Raw genomic sequence first — 6,000 nt, 5'->3', positions numbered from 1 at the left:
TTCTGCCGAGGCGAACGGCCCAATCCCACAAAAATGTTTCATAGAAATTTCGAGGCGAACGATCTAATCCCATAAGAATGTGATTCATAATCTTGCTGAGGCAAACGGCCCAATCCCATAAGAGTGTGTTACAATAATCCTGCCAAGGCAAATGGCCCAATCCCACAAGAGTTTGTTACAATATCCTGCCAAGGAGAACGACCTGATCCCATAAGAGTGTGTTACAATAATCATGATGAGGCAAATGGCCTGATCCCATTAGAATAAGAAGCTTTAATGGGTCCTTCACCCCACTCACGAATATACGTGTGAGTTATGAAATTTAGGAAATTTTTTTATGAATACCCATAATGCGGAAGAAATTCGTAAGGAAGCACAATTTCCATAGATAATGAAGTAGCTCGTAAAATTTCTAAAATAGCGAGTCCATTTGTTACACATCATATTTTCGTACGTGAAAATACGCCATAAGTAAATTGATAAAGGGTCGGGAATCAGATTATTTTTGAGGTTATAAGTATTATGCTATTTCAAACAAGTGATAAGTAAATTCGTGAATATGAAAGGGTAAGCGAATCGAAGAAAATGAGTTTCGTTGAAGTTTGTCAATTTGGGATAAAATACGGTTCGAGTTATAATACCCGGTATTTATAGACTAGTACCATACAAGGTACCACATGACCATGATAGTAAGGTGTATAAAGTGTGTTAAAAATAGTAGTCTTTTAAGTAATTTGAGATCAATCTTAATTACGTGAATAATTGATTAATTGTGGGGATAATTATGGTATTAAATTAGAAGTTTGTGAATAATTATTAAGTGAGATTTTGGATAATCATTAGGGGACAACACATCCATGTGGGATTCTAGAATTGTGGCAACAAATTGCCATCCAATTAGGTGCTTAAGGAGCCGGTGGCAAAAATTTAAAGGTATGTGCACCTTATCTCATTCTTGTTGAAGAATTCTATTAAAAGTTCTCTCTTTAATTCACAAAATGGAATGGAGATGTTTTATATCTACTAAGTAACGGGTGAGGATTCAGCAAAGAATTCATACGAGATTATCATGTAAATTGCTTCAGCAACTTATACAAAATGATAGCAACGTGAATTGCTACAAAACTCATACGAGACTACTTAATATTATAGCAACGTGAAATTGCGATTCTAAGAGAGTACGGTACAATCTTTCTCAAGAATATCATACGGATTTTCCCCTACTTCAATCCGTCGTTACGTGTGTTGTCACAATTAATGTGTGTTAGAGGGATTGTCAAGAGAATCGGTTCAGGTATGTTAAGGCTATCGCTTCTTTCCTTTTGGCATGATCCATACGATAGAAACGAAACGAGCAAATGCACAACTTTCATAAATGACTCTATTCATAGAAGTTCTAGAAATGCCTATGTTCTTAATTTTCCATGTGTCGTATTATTCTATCATTTGTTCATGGGTCTCAGAAAATACGTAAGTTGATAAAGTTTATTTCATGATATTAATCGAAGGCATATTGATTTTATGACATATCGAAAGATCTTACTAACGTAATTCTTATGCATTACATTCATTTATACATGTACATTGACCCATGACCAGATGGCGTTATATACGCGTATATAATGTGTGGCTATAATTATATATTTTTAGTGCATTATTTACTTTATATTTTAAGTGTTTTAATGCTAAACTATACTATATTTGTGCTTAATTGAGTTTATTTTATATGTAGGTACATTGAAGACGAGATTGGGAGCAAAGTAGAGATTTTAGGTATATTTTATGCACTACAATAATGGCTCATGATTATGTTCATGGAATTGGAGACAAAAGAAAATAAATAAAAATTAAAAGAAGCAAAAGAAGACAAAAGAACTAATTGAAAAAAGAGAAAACGTGAATTGGAAAGTTTCGCAGAAAGAATCAAAATTCAAAGTGAAGCACAAAGCAGCAGGCGACGCGAAGGGTAAAGCTCGCGTTGGAGCTTGCGTCGCCAGGTCTACCGCGAGGTGTTCGTGTGTTCTGGGTTTTAAGGCCCATTTTGTCTCCTATTTGATTTTGAACTTGGTTATTTCGTCTAGGTCTTTACCCTACACATATAAATAGTCATTAAACACCATTTTTATGGGGGACGGAGAGGGAGACCGAGATTAGGCCGACATTATACGGAGATTCGACCTAAGGAGGCAAGAACACACTAGGAGCAAGACGGGGAATTCTTCTACGAGTTTTTCACTTCCTTCTTCCTATTTTCATTATTGGTTATAAATTCTAGTATTGTAGTTTTGCATACTATTATGAATAGCTGATTTGTTATCTAGGGTTTTGATGGAACCTATTGGAGGATAATTTTCCTGTTACGTTAATATAGATTTGGCGTAGTATTTTCTCTATTTGTTCAACTACGTTATTATTGTGGTTGGTTTAAGAGCTCTCAATCGATTATGCCTATTTAGTGTGTATTACTCGGGAGAGAGTGCATATTTAGGTAATTGTTGAACAATATCACCCCTAACGTATATGAGGGATCAATACGAAGGGTTTAAAGGTGGGATTAGGGATAACAAAACCTTAGTGCGATCCCAGTGAGCCGTACTTAATGCCAGCTAGCATAATTCGAGAGTATATATCTAGTAAATTGTGATAATTACTCGGGAGAGAATTACGACAGTCAGAGTGCTCATGATCGATAGAGAAGACTTAGGCAAATTTATAGAAAACGTAGCGGAAAAGATTCCGACAATTGGGGAAATCATAACTCTAGACCTCCTTAGTCTTGTCTCAAATTTCATCCTTGTTAGTTGATTATTTTACTGCTTTATAATAGTTGTTAGTTAATTAGTTAGAAATAAATATTATAATCTCTATAATTAGGAAATTGTTTGGACTTATGTTTCTTAGCAATATTGAACAGTTGTAGCTAAGCCTTAGTTCTCTGTGGGATTCGACTCCGGACTTGTAAACCGGATTATATTTGCAATGACCGCTTAGTCCTTTTTATAAGGCATAGTTGGGCGTGATCAAATTTTATGGGTGTGAACAGTTCTGTTAGTTTAATTCCCCGTCAACGACGCAAAAATTTGATCACGCCCAACTATGCCTTATAAAAAGGACTAAGCGGTCGTTGCAAATATAATCCGGTTTATAAGTCCGGAGTCAAATCCCACAGAGAACTAAGACTTAGCTACAACTGTTCAATATTGCTAAGAAACACAAGTCCAAACAATTTTCTAATTATAGAGATTATAATATTTATTTTTAACTAATTAACTAACAACTATTATTAAGCAGTAAAATTATCAACTAACAAGGATGAAAATTGAGACAAGACTAAGGTGGTCTAGAGTTATGATTTTCCCAATTGTCGGAATCTTTTTCGCTACGTTTTCTATAAATTCTCCTAACTCTTCTCTATTGGTCATGAGCACTCTGACTATCGTAACTCTCTCCTGAGTAATTACCACAATTTACTAGACATATTATCTTGAATTACGCTAGCTGGCATTAAGTATGGCTCACTCGGATCGCACCAAGGTTTCGTTATCCCTAATCCCAACTTTAAAGCCTTCGTATTGATCCCTCATATACGTTAGGAGTGATGTTGTTCAACAATTACCTAAATATATACTCTCTCCCGAGTACACACTAAATAGGCACAGTCGATTGAGAGCTCTTCAACCAACCACAATAATAACGTAGTTGAACAAAAGAAAATACTACGCCAAATCTATATTAATGTAATAGAAAAATCATCCTCCAATAGGTTCTATCAAAACACTAGATAACAAATTAGCTATTCATAATAGTATGTAAAACTACAATACTAGAATTATAACTAATAGTGGAAATAGAAAGAAGGAAGTGAAAAACTCGTAGAAGAATATCCCGCCTTGTTCCTAGTGTGTTCTTGCCTCCTTAGGTCGAATCTTCGTCTAATGTCGGTCCAATCTCGGTCTCCCTCTTCACCCCCTTTAAAAATGGTGCTTAATGACTAATTATATGTGTAGATTAAAGATCTAGACGAAAGAACTAAGTCCAAATCCAAATAGGAGATAAAATAAGCCTTAAAAACCCGGAACACGCAAACACTTCGCCGTATACCTGGCGACGAAAGCTCTAACGCGAGCTTTACCCTTCGCGACGCCTGCTACTTTCTGCTTCACTTTAAATTTTGATTCTTTCTGCCAAACTTTCCAATTCACGTATTCTCTTTTTTTCAATTTGTTCTTTTGTCTTCTTTTGCTTCTTTTAATTTTTATATGTTATCTTTTGTCTCCAATTGCATGGACATAATCATGAGCCATTTCTATAGTGCATAAAATACACATAAAATCTCTACTTTGTTCTCAATTCGTCTTCAACATACCTAAAGATAAAATAAACTCAATTAAGCACAAATATAGTATAGTTTAGCATTAAAGCACTTAAAATGTAAAGTAAATAATGCACTAAAATATATAATTATAGCCACACATCACTACCCTACACTTAAACATTGCTCCTCCTTGAATCAACCAATACTTTACACTATCTTTGAGCACTTAACATATTTAACACTTTTGAAGCACACTACACCAATTACTGTTGTTGATAGCAATAATTAAACTTTAGCATATGCAATCTCATACACTTCCCTTTTCTTATGCCATACTTCAAAACATTCACAACAACTACAACATGCTCGTAACAATCCTAGCCTCAAAAACCGACTCAAAAGTCACAATGCACTCATGGCTTGAATATCCAACATTGTTGAGAAGTCTAATAACGTAACATATCCCTCGTAAAATCATATGCCCTCACAACAAGAACAAGAGAGTAAGTTGAATCCATACATTCAAATCAAATGCTCAAATATATTTTAAGGACTCATATATATAAAAGAAAATCTCTCACTCTCACAAAAGAAGTCACATGCATGCAATTGGCACCATAGGCTTGCCCTTAATGTAAATCTCTACTAATGTAAGCTCGCTCGATCTAAAATTAATTAAGACTTTTTCATGATTGTAATGTGGGGCTAAGGGACGGGTAGGATATAGTTAAGGAATAGTGACTCACCCTGCTAAGCACTTTAACACATCACAAAATTACTTTAAACGTATTTTCTTCAACACCACTTCAATTTCACAAACAATATCACCCCCAAAAACGTTCCCTTATTATTTAAGCACTACTTTAATTCATACTCACTATCAAGAACAAGACAACAATTTATTAATCTCTATTTTTTCCTTCTTTTTTTTTCTTCAGATTTTTCTCTTTTTTTTTTTTTCCAACTATATTTCTTTTTTCACTTTCCGTTAGTGGTGTATTATTTTACAAAATAGTGCACATTTCTTCCTTTCATTGATTTCACTCAAAAGTCACCTTACACTTAGTCCCTTCTTACTTCTTTTAGCGCTCATTTCACAATTAAAGTGCTTTAAGAGGTAAAAAGATCCAAATAATGAAAATTTAGAACAAAGGGGTATAGGCTTGTAATGTGGTTGCCAAATAAAAGTCTATAGGCTCAAAAGGGGTAACTAGGGATAAATTTTATTTATTGTAAACAATAAGCTCAAGAAGATCTAAGAAAGCCTAAAATTGTTTCTCAAATCGAGCATCACCTAATATTTCGCATCAACTCAGATACCGGGCAAGTTCTAGACTCAATCGCAAAAACATGGACTAGACAATTTCTCACCACACATGGCACATGACTCACTAAGGACGGTTCCATTCCGATTCTCAAATAATTGTAAGTATTCACGGAGCCACAAAATATTAAGCGTTACGCACAAAGTGAAATAAATGAAGAAAATGAGATGTAGGCGTCACAAAACATGCTATCCAACTCAATAAGGCATCATAAGCAATTTCAAACTATAGGGAAAGTCATACACATGCTAGAGCCTAAATATGCTACTATCAAACAAGTCAAAAAGCGCCTAGGAATTTCATCTTCCTTCTTTTATTCCCTAAATACTATTCTACTCTAAAAATAAAAAATTATGACCC

Source organism: Nicotiana tomentosiformis, chromosome 11 (assembly GCF_000390325.3).
Source record: "Nicotiana tomentosiformis chromosome 11, ASM39032v3, whole genome shotgun sequence".
Taxonomy (NCBI): Eukaryota; Viridiplantae; Streptophyta; class Magnoliopsida; order Solanales; family Solanaceae; genus Nicotiana; species Nicotiana tomentosiformis.
This window is presented reverse-complemented; position numbering follows the sequence as displayed.